Here is a 19,277-nt window from a genome sequence, read left to right on the forward strand (position 1 = left end):
CTGCAAATCCATTCATAAATAAAAAATAATAATAATAAAAATAAATAAAAAACACAGCACAAAATGACATATATGTATGTGTCTCATTAAATTTGTGTATTTACATACATGTCTACCAGTGGCAAGGAACCCCATTCTGGAGGGATAGTACCATTAACGTAGTTAAGGCTGATGTCACTGCACAGAAGAGAGTAATCAGCAAATAATGACCAATTCTACTGTATATAGCGGTGTAGAATGAAAAAGCAATTACAAGTTTTTTATCGATGGACCAGATTCGCTAGAACACTTGCACCTCACTAGAAGGTCAACAGTTCGATATACCTGCATTTGGTTCTTACTTTCCTTGAATTAGTTAGGATATTTCTCTCCCACTTTAGGAATTTACATGTAATTGTATTTTATGTTGAATTTGATTCTCATTGTAATTACTGATCCATTGTTTGTGATACCTTGTAAGGGGAAAGTAAATACTTACAATTCTAGGAGATGAGGGAGTTTGACCAATTCTGGAGGGAGAATGCCGCCAAGATTTTGTGATTTGAGAACTCTGCACTTCAAAACAAAAATTAGTTTACTCATACTACTTGCGACATATGGCAATAAGGATGAAATCATGGAAAACCTTTTTTTAGTTTCCCTTTGAAGTACACACCTTCTTGCAGCGTTTGTATTATGAATTTATGAAGAAATTTGTTAGGGATAAATAAAAAGGAAAATATATATATATATATAATTTCTACTTCACACACCTCTTTCTTTTTCCTCTCGGTGGGCAAATCACTCCTCAAAGTAATTTTTACCATCGGTTTGGTTGGATCTCCTATTGTAAAGATAAATTATAATAATATTTCTTAAACTTAACATTTAATATAGAAATACTCCTATCATTCTGAAAATTACATCGGCTCGAAGTTTATAGATGCATTGCAAATTACACCCTCCATCAGTCAACACTTAAATCAAGGAATTTTGTTTATGTCAGCAATTATTTTTTTTTAAATGCCAGTTTTAACCTTGTATCTCACTCAACCAAGACAAAAACACCACCATTCCAGACAAACCAAGCAAAGAGCAGCCTCCTATGTACAATTGTCACCCCTTCTCTCTCTATAAATCAACACTTACATGATTTGAGTTGATGACTACAAGCACAAAACCCACTTGGGATTTTCATCAAACAGTTCGCCCACACACTTTCTCAATTTCGAATGTTGCCTCATATGCTTCGATTCGCATACATAATCAATGGAATCTAAAAATTCAGATTTCATGCAACCCTCAACATCACCAACCAACCAAGCAAAACCCAGATTTGAAATTAAAACAAGCATAATCAAACATGACATATATTTATATATATATATATATATACATACATAAAAGGAAAGAAGAGAGGGAAAATTGCCGAAGACCTATTAGTCCCGCAAAATGGTGGAGATGAGAGAGCGACAGATTTGAGGCAGGAGAGAAAAGGGCTTCGGACTAGAAAAGAAATAAAAGACAGAAGAGACGTTGGCGGTGGTGGATGTGGCGGTGGCGGTGGCGGTGGAGGGAGAGGAATAATGTCGTTATTTCAAGAATTAGCATGAGGGGTAATATCGTGATTTCATCATTTGACAGTGCTTGTACCGGCTAATTCATTTACGCTTCATTTGTTACATTTTGAATATCAATTCTGGAAAAAAAATAAAATGTTTGAGTATTAATTTTTATTAACAAAAATCTCACTCGACAATTGTTGTCTGAATATTTATATTTTGTTCGGAAGTAAATATTTAAAGATTTGTATTTTGTTTGAAAGTTAATAAACACGATATAAATGATGTGAACTCATACAAAATTTGGTATGCAAATAAAATCATCTGTATGCCCATTCTTTGGTGGAGAAATTATTTAAGGTTCCCAGAGTGCTATGTGCATATACTCATTAACTAATCATCATTCAATATATTACATCATGTTTTTCAATCACCAACACAATATCTCACATATCCATCTTCTCCACCAATCACAATGCTATAGAATATCACGTATCTATATTATGTGATTATTGAATAATTACCCTCTTTTGGGAGTGTAATTTATTTACTACATTTCTTAGTATTAAAATTAGAAACACAAAATAATTATTTTGTTAATGGAAAAACTAGCTTTTTATAATTAAAGAATAAAATAACACAACTCCATACGTTTTGAGTCATGACTAAAAAAAAAATTATATCTAAACATCACATGAGACATAACTAAAGATTACATGAGTCATAATTAAAATAATGTCACAATTAAAGAAGAAAATTGATCATAACTAAATAAGAAAATGATGTACTCCCTCCGTCCCAAAATAATGGTCTCTTTTGGGGAATCCAACTTTTTTTGATAGTACAATTACTGCACTTTAAAAAAGTTGATTTTTCAAAATTACCCTTTGATGGTACATTTTTTTGAGGAATATCAATGTCATAATTGTACTTTTTATATTGTTTATGAATTTAAAAGAAGGGCAAAATAAAAAATTTATATTATTTTTGTACTTGATTTTTGAAGAGTGACTAATATTTTGGGACAATAAAAAATGGAACAAGGGACTAATATTTTAAGACGGAGGGAGTATCTAAAATATGATGTACCATTTTCAAGGGGTGAATATAGTAGAATTTCCCTTTTGTTAATAAACAAACATTAGTAATTAGTTTTTTAATTCATTAGCCTAACCAGAAATCAATGTATTTTACCCTTGAAACAAGCTCAGATAAGTATATCATCTTTACTTTGAGTCTTATGGCATAAGAGCTTCAGTTAGGACACTAATGTACAAATAATTATATTAGTAATGGTGATAGAGCTTCAGTTAAGACAGTGATGTACAAGTAAAACAGTGGGGCAGGCAGGATGGTGAGATGGTAGAGGCTGTTAATGTAAATTATGTAAATGTAAATTACCACTACCACTCACTCCACCTACCACCTCCACTACCACCCACTCCACCTACCACCTCCACTACCCCCTACACCTACTCCTCACCTACTCCCAAATCCTCTCCTATATAATAGGAATCCTTGTAATATACATAAAAAACATCAATCAATCAATAATACATATACATGAATTTTAACATGATATCAGAGTAAGGTTAGCTCTTGGTGATCTTCACCTTCCGGCGGGCGGCAACCTTGCCTTCACCGCCCGCTGGACCCCAACCATGCTTATTGAAACCGTGCGACTCCTGCGACTCCCTCTCCGCCCTCCTCTACCTCTCCCTCGCCTGCCACCCCAGACTCTTCGTCGCCGACCTCGCCCTTGGGGCTTCCCTCTGCCTTCAGGGACTCTCGGTGCTTCAGGCCGGCCTCTCTCTCTCCACGTCGATGCCTTCATACCTGAAGGATGCCACAAGTTCCTCGTTGTCATGCTCATTTATGCTGTCGTTGCCAAGACTGTTGGAATCCGCGCGGTTTGGCTCTTATGAGGCCTTGCCTACTGTGGCTTCTGCTGCTGTCGCCGACTCCAATCACCTCCAGATGGATCTCTCTCCTTTGCTTTGTCCAAGCGATTCATTCAACAGTTGGGCACCTTTTCTCTTGGTTGAACTTCCACACAATATACCCCGGTGGCTATACTACAGACGTCACGTGTCTATCTCCTCGAGCAATGGAGAAGAACGTTTATTTTACTGTGGCATGGACAGCCTGACCTTCCATCATTTTCTTCCACCAAACACCCACCTTTATTTTAATATTTCCAACCATTTTTTTTAAACTTTTCTTACAGCAACTCCTCTGCAGCACACACTCCACACACACACGGTTTAGAGAGGGATGAGACCACATACACTACACAACTGACACACACATGCACTTTATGATGAAAATATATATATATATATATATATATATATATTTATCAACCCACTCACCGACTCCCCTAAAACAAAATAGAATCATCATCTAACCTCCACCAAAGACATAATCATCATGCTGCCCATACACCATCCTCTAAAATAATAATTCTCCATACACTCACAATTTGTCCCATTCTTTTTATTATTATTATTATTATTATATATTTTTTTTTCTTTTTCATCCCACTGTTTCAGAACCCTTTAACAGTCTGTTCCCACTCCCACTTTTATTCTTTTTTTTTTAATCATTATATATTCATCATCCCCATGCTCATCATTTCATCACCATCCCCTTCTTTATTTATTTCTTTCTTTCTTTTATTTTTTTTTCGATTCCCTTCTTTTCTCCACAAAAAAAAAAAAACACCAAAAAAAAAAAAAAAAAAACACAACAAACAACCAATTTATAAATTTGCACAACAACCCACTTTTTTATTCATCTCAGGGATCCACCCCGATCACCATTTTACACCAAAAAAAAAACAAAAAAAACAAAAAAAACAAAAAAAAAAAAACAAAAACAAAAACAAAAACAAAAACAAACAAAAAAAAAAACAAAACACCAAAAGCTTTGTTTTCTTTTCTGCAGACGGCCACCCACCGACATCACTTCTTCGCCTATTCCGCCGGTCTTTTCTTCTTGCCTCCGTCCTGGACGGCCCTTGACGGTGTTGCCTCCGTGTTTCCCACTCCACTGGGCACGATCACTACTCCCTGCTCCTCCACTACAGCATATGGCGGCCCTCCAAATCGGAACATCACGGTGGCCTTCCGCTTCAGCTCCTTGTTTTCCGTCTTTAGCACACTTATCTCTGCTCGCGCATCCTTATACATGCGTTGGAGCAGAGCCAGTTGGGCGTTTAATTGCTGCACCTCATTTGTCCTACTCTGCAGCCGGTGCGACAAGTTTGTGACCGCCGTCATGGACTCCACACATGCCTTCAAAGTATATTGATTCGCCTCCACATCCGTTTGCACTGCCATTTTTTGCTCCACCGACTGCATCGGAAAGTTCAACGGAGCAAACCCAGTGGTGTTTGGTTGAGGTTCACGGGACACCGCACCCGTTATCTCTCTTGTTGACTCGTTGAGGTCGGGAAAGAGAGTCAGCAGACCACGGGACGACGAAGCCATCTCTCGCAACAGAGTGTTACAGACTATCTCTCTCAGCACAACGAAGCGTTTTTCAGAAGTTTTTCTTCGCAAGTTGTTTGTCTTCTGCCTCGGCCTCAGGCTCCGTTTTGGTTAAATAGCCGAGGCAGCCACGCGCATCGCGCGCCTCTTGACGCCAGACAAACGGGCACGCCAGCCAAGGCACTCACGTGCCTCGCCATCATATCTGGCACGCCTTTTGATACATCGGGCACGCCTTTTGATGGCACGCCTTTTGACAGATTGGGCACACCTTTTGAGGGCACGACTTTTGAGGGCTCGATATCTACATCTATGTATATTTTTTGGGCAGCCTATATACACACTCATACAGTGTCTTCTACACCAGTCAGCTTTATCAATCCCTTTGTTTCAACCTCAAATAGGTTTCTATCTTCACACCTATTTGAGTTTGAGGGGGGGTTATACATAGTATCATGTATAAGTCGCTCATGGCGCACTCCCTAAGTCGCCCCCTTGGTGCACCACCACAACCTCTGCTACAACGGTCCGACATGACCCCATAAACTGTCTTTTACATCGGTCTGACACGACCACACAGTGTCTGCTACAATGGTCCGACATGACCCCATAAACTGTCTTCTACATCGGTCCGACATGACCCCGTAAACTGTCCTTCTACATCGGTCCGACATGACCCCGTAAACTGTCCCGACATTGATTCCGGTCAGCTTCTACATCGGTCCGACATGACCCCGTAAACTGTCCCGACATTGATTCCGGTCAGCTTCTACATCGGTCCGATATGACCCCATAAACTGTCCCGACATTGATTCCGGTCAGCTTCTACATCGGTCCGACATGACCCCATAAACTGTCCCGACATTGATTCCGGTCAGCTGCTACAACGGTCCGACATGACCCCGTAAACTGTCCTGCTATAACGGTCCGATATGACCCCATAAACTGTCTTCCCTATCGTCTGACACGACCACACAGTGTCTGCTACAACGGTCCGACATGACCCCGTAAACTGTCTGCTACAACGGTCCGACACGACCATACAGTGTCTCCTATCCCATTTTTAATTGTCAGCTTATTTTTCTGTTTTGTTACTCTCTCCAAACTCAAGTTGGCTAGTGCCTATCCTCCTTGAGTTTGAGGGGAGCTGTTAATGTAAATTATGTAAATGTAAATTACCACTACCACTCACTCCACCTACCACCTCCACTACCACCCACTCCACCTACCACCTCCACTACCACCTACACCTACTCCTCACCTACTCCCAAATCCTCTCCTATATAATAGGAATCCTTGTAATATACATAAAAAACATCAATCAATCAATAATACATATACATGAATTTTAACAGAGGCGGTGACATTGGTGGTAAGATATTGTGTTGAAGTGGCGGCGGCAATAACAATAATGTTGGTGGTTGGACAGTGGCAATGGTAATGCATTGATCACTTTTGTGAGATTTTGAAAAATGAGTTTTAGTTTTTTGTAAGTGTAAAACATTTTTCATTTTAATAAATAATAAAAAAAAATCAGGGATATTCAACACCAAAAAATATATAAGAAGGAAAAAAATCTTTAAAACAAACTCTTGACTAAGAAAAGGTGGCACTTTCTCAATTTTTTTGAAATTAATGCCCAGTAAACTATACAAACAGAAAAGTAATTGGGGTTAGACCTATGGGGAGGTATTTCGGGAATAGCGCCACGTGGCCAAGGTGTTGTTGAGATGTCAGCCAAGGTGCCACGCGGGCGAGCTTGCCGAGGTGGTTACAGTGTTGCTGAGATATGGTACGGCAATACTGAAATCCGAGATATCTGGATAGAGGACAAGAATCCTAGATGAGAAGAGACACTTAGTTCAGATAAGGATAAGGCACACGGGTGGTTTATCCATATCTAATTAAGGGTTGGTTTGGGGTGTACTAAAAAAGTGCACTTTTTGTCTTTTTACGAAAAGATGTGCAGAAAAGTAGAGAGGTGATGTGATGGAAAAAAGATAAAAAGATAAAAAGATGGATTATATAGTAGATGACAAACAAGGCTTAAGTGTCTGAGATAAGCATTGTGCTTGAGTCCTATGAAGTGAGACTTCTAGGGGACAAGGGCACCGGAGACTATAAAAGATAGGCATCCCCATGGGTCGAAAGAATGTTTTATTTTGTGAGTTTAGTACTTGTATGATATTTTGAAAGATAAGATTGACTGACTTGATCGTCGGAGTGTCCTCAAGTGGACGAGCTACCGTAGTATTCTCATTTTCTTGTTGGCAGGTGGTTGGCTTAATCTATTCTGCCGCATGCTCTCCAGCTAAGTTCCCTGTTTGGTTGTGAGGTCGGAAATCAACACCCACAATTTGGCGCCATTTGTGGAAACTTAGTAAGTAAAAATAGATTGCCACTAACGGACAAGAGGTGAGAGTCAGGGACGACATACACAGTAAGGAGGAGAAACATGTAGATCCTAATGCCGGAGGAGGAAGCAACGATAAAGAAGTGTAAGAAGTGAATCCCGAGGCAAACAGTGTCGCCAAGGGTTGAAATGGCCCGAGAAGAGGAAATCGAGATGAGTACTACCATGAAAGCAATCTTTAGGTATGGAAGGATAGATGCCTGAGAAAAGACAAGGAATTGAAGGACATGGTGAACAAGTTGACAGACCTGCAGACGGTAGTCAACTTCATGATGCAAAACAATGTGATGCAGTTGGCGTTTCCCTTGCTAGATACACCGGCACCAGCGGCTAACACCGATGTCTGAAAAAAGGATAGAAGGCAGTGCCAATTGTCCCACAACATGGCAAGTGACAGGGGAATTCACATCGACAATCACGAGATGCCGAATGGACAGAGTTAAGGCAAGGAGAATCTCAAAGGACACCACAGACAAAAGAGACCTATATTAGGGGATCTCGGTAGATCCATGGACAAAATCTCTACTTTGATGATGCAGTGAACATAGAGAAGTCCAAAAGAACCCACTCTAACCCAGGAAACAACGCACCAAAGAGGCTGAAATCGACTGACAGCCGAGCTCTCGAATAGGCAAAGGAGGGCCTGAGAGATTACCTCAAGAGAAAGAAGCACAAGGCCAAGATCACATCCAACGCACAACCGAAGTCCTCGTTCTCGGTGGAGCTGGATGCGTTTGAGGCACCGAAGAGGTTCAGTATGCCGAAATTTCAAATCTATGATGGTAAGTCTAACCTAAATTTTCATGTTGGATTATACTTAAATGCAATGGCTTTGTGGAGTAGGAACGAGTAGTTATTGTGCAAAGTGTTCCCATCAACGTTTAGGGAGATAATGTCAGATTGGTTCTACAAGTTACTGAAATGATGTGTAAAGACCTAAGAAGGCCTGGCTGAGATGTTTGTGGCCAGGTTTGTTACCAACAAGTTATAACTATTGAGGGTAAACTCCCTACTGGCTCTAAAGATTAGCGATGGTGAAGGCCTCAGGGCTTATGCCAAAAGATACTACGAGGTTTACAACCAGATTCCAGTTTGTAACCAGGAACTTGCAGTCGGTTTTTTCAAGAACAGCTTGGATGATGATTGCCCACTTCGGAAATCCCTTGCAGAAACCCTCCCGAAAAACATGGAAAAGCTCGTGGCATGGATCAAAAAGTATGCCAGAGCAGAGAAAGACAGGAAAGCCAAAAAGACAAATGTAGCGAGACAGGAGAAAAGAAACGGCTCGCCAAAGCGTAGCCGAGGAAACAACGGCGCCAACAAGCTAGAATTGAGATTGAATGTTATGCAGGTAGTAAGCACAGTTTTCAAGATCCCTATTTACAAGATCTTGGAAAGAATTAGAAACCAGCTATACTATAGGTCATCACAAAACATCCCAGATGAATACATGGGTAGAAGCACTGGGAAAAATTGCACCTACCACGAAGAGACCGGGCACATGACTCAAGGATTCCAGGCTCTGAAGTCGCACCTGGAGGATTTGGTTAAATAGGGACACCTGAGAGACCTAATTGATAAAGCAAAACAAAAGAAGAACAGACAAAACTAGCCTAGGCGTTGACACCACCACCACCACCATCACCATCACCATCACCATCACCACAGGCAGAAGGACCACGAGTAATCAATGTGATTCACTTGAAGGTCAATGAGAATGAAATTTGAGGAGAGACTCAGAAAGTAAGGCATCTTCAGCATATCTACCAAGTCCAGCAGAAGAAGCCTCGGACAGATGGACATCAAGGGCCGATGATATTTTTCACTGAAAAAGACTTAGATATGGTTCAACATCTGCACAACAATGCTCTGGTGGTGACATTGAAGATCAGAGACTACCAGGTGAGACGCATCTTGGTTGATTAAGGCAGCTCTTGTGACATAATGTATGTCAGATGTTATAGGGAACTTGGCCATCACAAGGATGATTTGGAGCAATCCGACAGCCCCATGGTTAGATTTAATGGGACCCCAACATGGCCACTGGAGACCATAATCTTAGAGGTGCAAGCTAGAACCAAGACAGTCACTCAAAATTCACAGTGATAGATACCCCATCTCCATACAATATCATCTTGAGAAGGCCTTGGTTGCATGCTATAAGGGTTGTTCCCTCAACATTGCACCAATTGTTGAGATTCCCAACCGAGTACCGGACTGAAGAGGTAATGGGAGATCAAGTGCAGGCGAAAAATCCCTCAATGGCAGCAATGAAGTATTCCTGTAATATTAAAGAAATAGAAACAATAGAGATTGAAGACAAAGACCAGGAGGTCTTGGATGATTTCGGTAAGAAACCTGCTAACAAGAATGAAGAACCTTTGAAAAAGGTTCTAGTACAGAAAGTAGATAAAGAGCGATTCTTCCTCTTCAGTTCGGGTTTAGCCGAGGAAGAAGAAAGAAAATTGAAGAATTTCTTAAGAGAGAACATCGAGGTGTTTGCCTGGACACCCTATGAGATGCCGGGAATCAGCCCTGAGGTCACTTGCCATAGATGTAACGTGGACAGGTCAGCCAAACCTGTGATCCAAATAGCAAGGAGACCTACTTTGGTCCATGTATAGGCAGTTGAAGAGGAAATGGAGAAGCTGTTGGAAGCACATATAATCTGAGAAGTAAACTACCCAACGTGGTTGTCCAACACAATGGTAATAAAGAAGAAGAATGGCAAATGGAGGGTTTGTGTAGACTTCACAAGCTTGAACAAAGCTTGTCCGAATGACTATTTCCCTCTACCCAAGATTAATAAACTTGTAGATGCCACATCGGGGCATGAAAGGATGAGCTTTCTGGATGCATATGAAGGTTATCACCAGATAGCTATATATGCCCCAGATGAAGAAAAGATAGCGTTGATTACCCTCAAAGGACTTTACTGTTACAGGGTAATGCCCTTTGGGCTGAAGAATGCAGGAGCGACATACTAGAGGCTGGTTACTAAGATGTTCAAGCACCTAATTGGGAAGACCATGGAAGTCTACATCGATAACATGGTAGTTAAGAGTAAAGAACCTAGAGATCATTTGGCCAACCTAAAAGAAGTCTTTGACATATTGAAGGCATATCGGCTTTGCCTGAATGCCTCGAAGTGCGTATTTGGGATAGGATCCGGTAAATTTTTGGGGTATTTAGTAACTAGTAAAGGAATTGAAGCAAGCCCAAATTAGGTCAAGGCCATCTTTGATCTGAAGAGCTCGACAATAGCGAAAGAAGTCCAGGTTTTGATTGGCAAGGTAGCAACTCTAAACAGATTCATCAGCTAGAGTTCAGACAAGTGTAAACCATTTTTTCAGTTATTAAAGAAGGCCACAAATTTCTTGTGGACGGAAGAATGCGAAGTCGCCTTGGCCGACTTGAAGAAATACCTGACAACCCCGCCTGTGTTGTCACACCTAGTTGTAGGAGATGAACTATTTTATACTTGGCAGTCTCGGACCACGCCGTCAGTGTCGTGGTTGTCTAAGAAGAAGAATAAGAGCAGAAGGCAATGTACTATGTGAGCAAGACCTTGGCAAATGCAGAGACCAGGTACCTGTCTTTGGAAAAATTAACGCTTGCTCTGGTAATGGCTTCAAAGAAATTGAACCATTACTTTCAAGCTCACAAGATTGTGGTATTAATGGAGCATCCATTAATGTCTCTACTACAACATGGAAATCTGACAAGCAGAGTAGCACGATAGGCTGTAGTTCTAGGTTAGTATGACATAGAATATAGACCAAGGACAACAATAAAGGGTCAAGTTTTGGCCAATTTTGTCGCTAAGTTCACACCAGAAGCATGCCCGAGGCCGATGCCTGTGAACCTCAGCCTAGGATGCCTAGGACAACCGGAAGAAACATAGCTAGGACCATAGAACCCTATCCCAATAGGACAAAAGAGAGATTAGGAAAAATCGAAGCCTTGTAACATTTACATCGGCGACTCCTCCCGCCTCTTTATCGATGGCAGCTCATACCGATAAGGAGCGGGACAAGAGTGGTGTTGGTTTCACTTGATGGACGAATGATAGAACAATCCATCCATCTAGGATTCAAAGCCTCAAACAACGAAGTAGAGTATGAAGCACTAATCGCAGGACCAAACCTAGTAGCAGCAGTTGAAGCTGAAGAGATGGTAGTCTACGATGACTCCTAACTTATTGTTAATCAAGCAACGGGTGAATACACAGCCCGAGATGAGAGAATAATGGCCTATGTCAAGGAGGTCATCAAGTTACTAGCACAATTCCAAAGTTGTCAACTGCAACAGGTTAGCCAAGATGACAATAGCAATGCTGATGCCTAAGCAAACCTAGTCAGTGCCATAAAGTCAGACGAACCAAGAACAATCATGGTGGATTATCTATTACGCCCAAGTATAGAACCTTTGATAACAGAGTATGAAGTAATGTGTATAGAGATGGGTCCAAGATGGATGAACGCCATAGTTAAGTTTTTCAGAGATGGCAAGCTGCCAGAAAACAGAAGGGAAGCTCACAAGACAAGACTGAAGTTGGCTAGATTCTACCTATCAACAGAAGGCCATATGTACAGAAGATCTTTTATTGGACCTTTACTGCTGTGTGTGCATCTTTCCCATATAAAAGAATTTTTGTACGAGATCCACGATGGAGTATATAGAAGCCATGCAGGGGGCAGGTCATTTGCTTATAGAGCTATATCGCGGGGATTCTGGTCGCCCTACATGCAAAAGAATACTGAAGCATATGTGAGAAAGTGCGAGAAGTGTCAAAGCTTTGCACCTTTGATACACTAGTCTGTTGGCGATCTGAATCTAGTGTCCAGTCCTTGGTCATTTGCCCAGTAGGGCATGGATCTTATTGGCAATTGCCCAAGGCAACTAGACAGAGGAAGTTCCTACTTGTAGCAACTGATTACTTTACAAAGTGGGTAGAGGCTAAACCTCTTACCAAAATCTGCGATGTAGATGTAAAAAACTTTATCTGGAAGAACATAATCACCATATTCGGAATCCCAAGAGCCATTGTGGCAGACAATGGCACTCAGTTTGACAGCAAGCCAATCAAGAACTACTATTTAACCAGCTTCTCCTAAAGCAATGGTCAAGCTGAGGCATCTAACAAGACTATCCTAGATGGAATCAAGAAAAGACTAGAAGTTGCCAAGGGTAAGTGGGTAAAGGAACTGCCAAATGTCCTATGGACATATCGCACGACGCCGAGAAGATCTACTGGAGAATCTCTTTTTGCCAATCATTCCACTCGAGATCGGCATCCCTGGAATCAGAACCCAAGAAGTGGAGAATAGAACAAATGAGGCATTCCTTACCTGAGATCTAGACCTAATTGAAGAAAGAAAAGAAAAAGCAGCAATTCGGATGGGGGCATACCAGCAGCAACTTGCCAAGGCATACAATAAAAAGGTCAATCATAGGGAGTTTCAAGTTGGAGACCTCGTCCTAAGAAACGTCGTTAGCAATAAAAAGGATCCCAGAGAGGGCAAGCTTGACCCAAATTGGGAAGGACTATATTGGTTTATCTCGGTCGCCGACAATGGTGCATACCGGCATGAAGACATTGATGGCAAGGAATTGCCAAGACCATGGAATACCATCAATTTAAAGTTCTTTTATCATTATTTTTTTCTTCTTTTCATGTAAACAATTTCTAGCCGAAGTACAAATAAAATACTAGTTCGATTTTATCTTTTACAAAATATTGTTAAAATTTATGATTGTGAGATAAGACTGAGAAAGTCTTAAAGCGATGTTCCTACGGAGAACAATGCAATTAACTTAGACTTGCCATGATAGTAGAGTTGAACTAAGTACAAGGCGATGTTTGAATATGAAACAAGATGAAACTAGCCATGTTTTGATTAGTTTGTGCGAAAAGCCAAGGTAGATAATACACTCAGTATACTAAGGTCAAGCCTTAAGTGTTTAGTTTGAGCGAGCCAAACACGATGACGTTGGTCATGAGTGTCTAAGTTAGACTTAGGCTAGAACCAGATGATACATCTTTAATGTGAACATAAGTAATACTTAGGTTCACATTAGGGGGCAGGAGGCATGAATGAGTCAAGTGAATATAACACATGTAAAAAAAAATTCAAAATTTTACAAGTTAAAGTTATCCGAGATGGCTTAAGTTATATCTGATATATAATAATCTGAGATGATTGATCCGAGATAAGCATCCAAGTTGTTATACTTAGAAGGATGTGAAAGAGTCAAGACACGAAAAAAAAAAACACAAGGCATAAGGAGACACAAGAAGAAATAGCAAGAATACATTCAATATTGGGCAAATTACACTAACGGTCCTTATAGTTAGGGGCTTGTGTCACTTTAGCCCCTAACTTTTCAATTGTAACACATTTGACTCTGAATTTTGAATCTTATTCCAAATAAGGACAATTGAATATATTATTGCTTAATTTCAAGGGCAAAATCGTCAATTTGATAAAATATAAACTAATTTGATAAAAATAAATGTCAAAAAATATTTTTGAATATTTAAAAATTATTTCTACCCACTAAAGATAAAATTATGTAAAATTGATAAATATTTTAGACATTTATTTATTTATTTATATTAAATTAATTTTTATTACGTGTTTAGATAATGGTCGTGTAATGGGTAATTTTTATTTTCATTAAATTAGTTTCTATTTTTTCAAATATCAAATATGGCGACAACTTTAATATCATTATTAAACTAATCCATTAAATTAAAAATTCAAAACTAAAAAAATTTCATATATTAAATATATTGATTACACATTGTAATCTTAACAATCACCCATTACATGGTCATCATCCAACCACATCATAAAAATTAATTTTGTAAAATAAATGAATAAATAAATGTCTAAAAAATTTATAATTTTTACATAATTTTATCTTTGATGGGTAGAAATAATTTTTAAAAATTTAAAAATAAGGACAATAAAGGCAAAATCTTCAATTTGATAAAATATAAATTAACTTGACAAAAATAAATGTTAAAAAAATATTTTAAAATTTTTAAAAATTATTTCTACCCATCAAAGATAAAATTATGTAAAATTGATAAATTTGTTACACATTTATTTTACAAAATTAATTTTTATTATGTGTTTGGATGATGACCATGTAATGGGTGATTGTTAGGATTATAATGTGTAATCGATATATTTAATATATTAAATATTTTTAGTTTTAAATTTTTTGGTTTAATGGATTGGTTTAATAGTGCTATTAAAGTTGTCGCTATATTTGACATTTGAAAAAATAAAAACTAAGTTAATGAAAATAAAAACTACCGATTACATGATCATTATCTAAACACATAATAAAAATTAATTTGATATAAATAAATAAATGTCTAAAAGATTTATCAATTTTACATAATTTTATCTTTAGTAGGTAGAAATAATTTTTAAATATTCAAAAATATTTTTTTGACATTTATTTTTATCAAATTTGTTTATATTTTATCAAATTGACGATTTTACCCTTGAAATTAAGCAATAATATATTCAATTTTCCTTATTTGGAATAAGACTCAAAATTCACGGTTAAATGTGTCGCAATTGAAAAGTCAAGGGCTAAAGTAACACAAGCCCCAAACTATAGGGACTGTTCGTATAATTTGCCCTTCAATATTTAGAAAAGAAGGACTTGCATTCAAAAGGAAAAGAAATCTTGTTCAAAGTACATCCCAAGGCACCTCGGCCACCAAAAACAAAAGCATTCAAGACAATGCAAGATTTTCAACTGTTCAAACAAAAAAGTAAAAATAAAAAAGAAAGGGCTTCAGGAATTGGATCTGGGGGTATTGTTCTTGGTCTGTTCCACCTCGGCAGTTGGTTGTGTATCGGCCTAGGTAGACAGGATAGTAGACTTTTCGACCTCAACATCGACCTTGATCTCGGCATCGATCTCCCGCAGGGTCTCATCAAGGCTCTTGTCAGCGGCTTTAACCTCGGCTACAGAGATGGCATTCGATAGTAAAGGGCTTGTGGAGACCTCGTCCTCATCCTTATTGGTCAGGTCCAAAACCTGATCGTTAAGCGCTGGAGACTTGGGCCCAGTAGCATTTACCTATTCAGCTTTAGAGGACTTAACCCCAGCAGTGGCGTTAGTGTTGATCTCCTCTTCTATTTCTTCTTCCTTCTCCTCCTCGGATTGAGTTGGGAAAGGAGGGAATGGCACTTAGAGCTAGCTAAAATCTCGCAGGGGAGAATCCTTGAGCACTGAAAGTTTGTCTAAAGCCGCCGACCAATCAAGGAAGAAGCCACGGTTGTAGGCCTGGCTGACTTGCTACTTGTACTGTTCTCTGACATCAGCTTGGCCTTCAGCATACGCCTTTTCATCAACTGTTTCGATCTCGGCATCCTTGGAAGCGAGAGCCTCGGTAAGAGCTGTCTCGGTCTTGGTGACCTTCTTGACAGATGCCTTGGCTTCAGCTTCTGCCTTTTGCTCAACCCTTCTGGCCAAGTTACACCTATCCAGCAGCTTCGCCCTTGTCGTCTCGGCTTGGTTAAGACGGTAAAGCTAATCAGTGGCCTCTTAGGTCTTTTTCAGGAGATATTTCTTCATTAACTTAGCCTTGTAAACAAAGGCATGGGCATGCTGCATAGACTGCAAAACAGAGAAGATACATTGGTAAAGTAGTGAAAATAATTCTAAGTATGGAAACTATTGAACTGAAAATAGGAAAAACACTTACCATAATAGAGTTCTGCATTATGTAGGCGAAATGCTCGTACTCATTAAAGTCACCGATGGCCTGCATATCGATGGAAAGAAGCGTGGTTGAGGATAAGGCAACGACAATCTCAAGCTGGCAAGCTGCACTCTTACTTAGCTTGATGAGGCGACCATCAATGGTAATGTTGGGGACAAATATGTCAGAAAAGTCATCGGCAACAGAGGACTTTTGTTTTTTTGGTGGCAGGACATCGACAGAGTTAATAGAGGCTTGCCTCTTTTCAGCCTCAGCAAGTTTGGATATCAAGATTTCATCTTCAGGATCTTTCTCTTTAGAAGATGGTGTGACAGTGACCTTTGCCTTGGCCTTTTTTACCCATTTTGGGCTTCTCAACGGAGGAAGGAGATGGGTTTGATTGAGCAATCACCACGTCAGGTATACCAGAGAGCAAATCATCGGCAATGGTAGGTTTTCGGTGCCTTTCCTTTGATAAGATGGCAATGGTGACACCAGGGCTGAGTTTGAAGGCAGGAAGAGCAATTGACAGGTTGGCGGGATCGTACACTGGCTGATTGAGGCGTCTCCTACTCATGGTTCTACCTGCAGGACCATTAAAGGGACGTTAGCGTCGTTTGTGTTCTGACAGTGGAATGTTCTGTGATGGAGCCGATGCTGACAGTTGGTCGGCTGGTTGGGAGCTGGAACCTTGATCTACCTAGGGAGAGGCAGTTAAGGTTGATGTAGAAAGAGTCTTGCTTCTTCATGGAGTGTCGGGATAAGTGATTTATAAGTTGTTGCATAGTTCGAAAGGGAAGGAACTTTTTGATCTTGATGGGCAAATCAAAGAGCCTCTTAAGATTGGCTCTGGGAATGTAGACTTTTCAAAAATTCTTGTTGGATTGAGGAAGAGCTACAGGAAAATAATGTATGGTCAATAAAACAGTGAAGCAGAGAGCCTAAACAGATGATGTGCTAAAAGTGCATGTTCTAGAAGATGACTTTCTCTTGTGATCTCCTAGGATGCTTCTGGGGAGTGGGAAAAGGTGGAGAACATCATCTTAAGAAAACTCCCAATTGCTCGAGACAATAAGGTAGTCCTCCCCGACACCTTTATTGGAATCGGGGAGGTCAACAATCAGCTTGTATGCTGTGGATCTCAACTTCAGGTAGTAGGTAATGCCATTTTTTGACTCAATGGTACACATAGTGTAGCAGTATTGGACGTCTTGGAGGTTGAGTTAGGCTCTATGTCGGCAGTTAAGCCCGATTATTCCGTTGATTACACGGAAGATATTGATAGCTAGTTGCATAGGGTTCAGCTTATAGAAGTGGAGCATTTCTCTAAACAGGATATTTAGAGGAAACCTAATTCCCCCCTTAAGGATGGACACCATAGGGAAGGGCATATAGTCTTCTCCTGGCATTATGGAGTCATCTTTTCCAGCTAGTCTAATATGGACATTGGTAAGGATGTTAAACTCTCGACGAAAGACTTCTATTTGGGTAGGACTATCTACCCTCTACTTGTGCATACCTATGATCTTGGCTTAAGTGGTTTTTTGACTTTTCTGAGAGAAAAAGGGTTTGAGTGGGTTTAGGGACCCCGGCGTGGTTCCACTAAGTAGGGGGTTAAGAATTTTGGGATCCTAGAAAAGGCTTGAAGGCAAAATCTATTACAATTTTCTTAGTGTATACGGTTCTAACAAGTCCTAAGCCTAGATCTAAGGAGCATTGGGAGAGTAGGCAAGAATCTATGAAATGTATGAACAATAAGGATTCAGAATTGAAAAATAAACACAAGAATGCAAGCAGAAACTCAAAATAGGACAAACAAGCAAAGAAAACAAGGTTCAAAGCTTGAAATAAGGGTAAAACAACACAGATTTCAGATGGTTCAAGAACTCAGGAAAAAGTAAAACGTGTTCAAACATATTTGATGAATTCAGAGCAAGAAAAGGTAATTCAGTACCAGTGTGCAAGAGTGAGAGAAGATGTGCGAAAAGCATATACAAGGGCATATAGAACAACAGAACACAAGTTTAGGCCATCAAATGGTGATATAAATGCAACTACAAGTGTAATGTGTGTGGTGTGCAACAGTTAAAAATAGAAAAATATTCAAGAACAAGGAGGAAAAACCGAAAGTGAAACCAAGAGAAATCAGGGACTTACAGAATATGAGTAAGGAAACAAGCGCCGAAGATGTGTTCGCTGGAGTCAGTAGATGCATTTGGCCAAAACAGACTGTCGATTTGATCGTCGGAGACAATGAACATCAACAGCCGCAGAAAGGTTTTAAGGTTTGGCTATGGAGTCTAGAGAGAAAAGATCTGAGTGAAGAGAGAGAATGAGATAAATTTGAAAATGAAAGGACAGAAGTGAGAGGGGAAAGTTTTGTTGAAATTTGAAAAGGCGACAAAACTGGCCTAGGATGACGTGCCTATCAGATGGTGTGGAAAAGAAGTAAAAGGACATATCTGATGCGTGACGGGTATGAAGCAATAGAGAAAGGACACGTGGATAAAATGGTTGAGGCCATTGTGTATGACAGCTCATGTGTAGTTGAGATTCTTGAAATTCTTGAACTAGTGGGGCAAAGACCTCGGCTAGCGAAGCGATCTCGATGGAGATGTTAAAAAAAAACTTGATTCTTAACTCTTTTTGAAATGGGTACCTGAGTATCTCTAGCATGTTGTTTAGCTGACATGTTAGAAGATGAAATGATGTAGGTTCCATTACCTCAGGTTGCCGAGGTAGCAGAACCTAGAGGGCAGTTGTGGGGAGGTATTTCGGGAATGGCGCCACACATCCGAGGTGCTGTCGAGATGTCGGCTGAGGTGCCACAAGGGCGAGCTTGCCGAGGTGGTTATGGTGTTGCGGAGATATGGTGTGGCAATATTGAAATCTGAGATATCTGGATAGAGGACAAGAGTCCTAGATGAAAAGAAGTACTTAGTTCGGATAAGAATAAAGCATATGAGTGGTTTATCCATATCTAACTAAGAGTCCAAAATAAGTATTGTGCTTGAGTCTTATGACGTGAGACTTCTAGGGGGACAAGGGCACTAGAGGCTATAAAAGATAGACACCCCGGTGGGTCGAATATATGCTTT

The 19,277-nt window shown here is 39.8% G+C and overlaps 1 pseudogene across 1 annotated transcript in view; it reads right to left on the reverse strand.

The window, feature by feature from the left end:
- The window catches only part of LOC114302175 (putative LRR receptor-like serine/threonine-protein kinase At1g53430), a 47,168-nt pseudogene extending 28,660 nt beyond the window's left edge, over positions 1 to 18,508 (reverse strand). The window contains exons 1-3 of the transcript XR_014339221.1: positions 18,337 to 18,508; positions 479 to 550; positions 109 to 177 (exon numbers count right to left, since the gene is read on the reverse strand). The product of XR_014339221.1 is annotated as a putative LRR receptor-like serine/threonine-protein kinase At1g53430 (transcript). The remainder of the gene's footprint in view (positions 1 to 108; positions 178 to 478; positions 551 to 18,336) is intronic.
- Between the last annotated feature and the right edge of the window lie 769 nt (positions 18,509 to 19,277).

Source organism: Camellia sinensis, chromosome 8, assembly GCF_055761805.1.
Source record: "Camellia sinensis isolate YWXY chromosome 8, ASM5576180v1, whole genome shotgun sequence".
In the NCBI taxonomy this organism is placed as follows: Eukaryota; Viridiplantae; Streptophyta; class Magnoliopsida; order Ericales; family Theaceae; genus Camellia; species Camellia sinensis.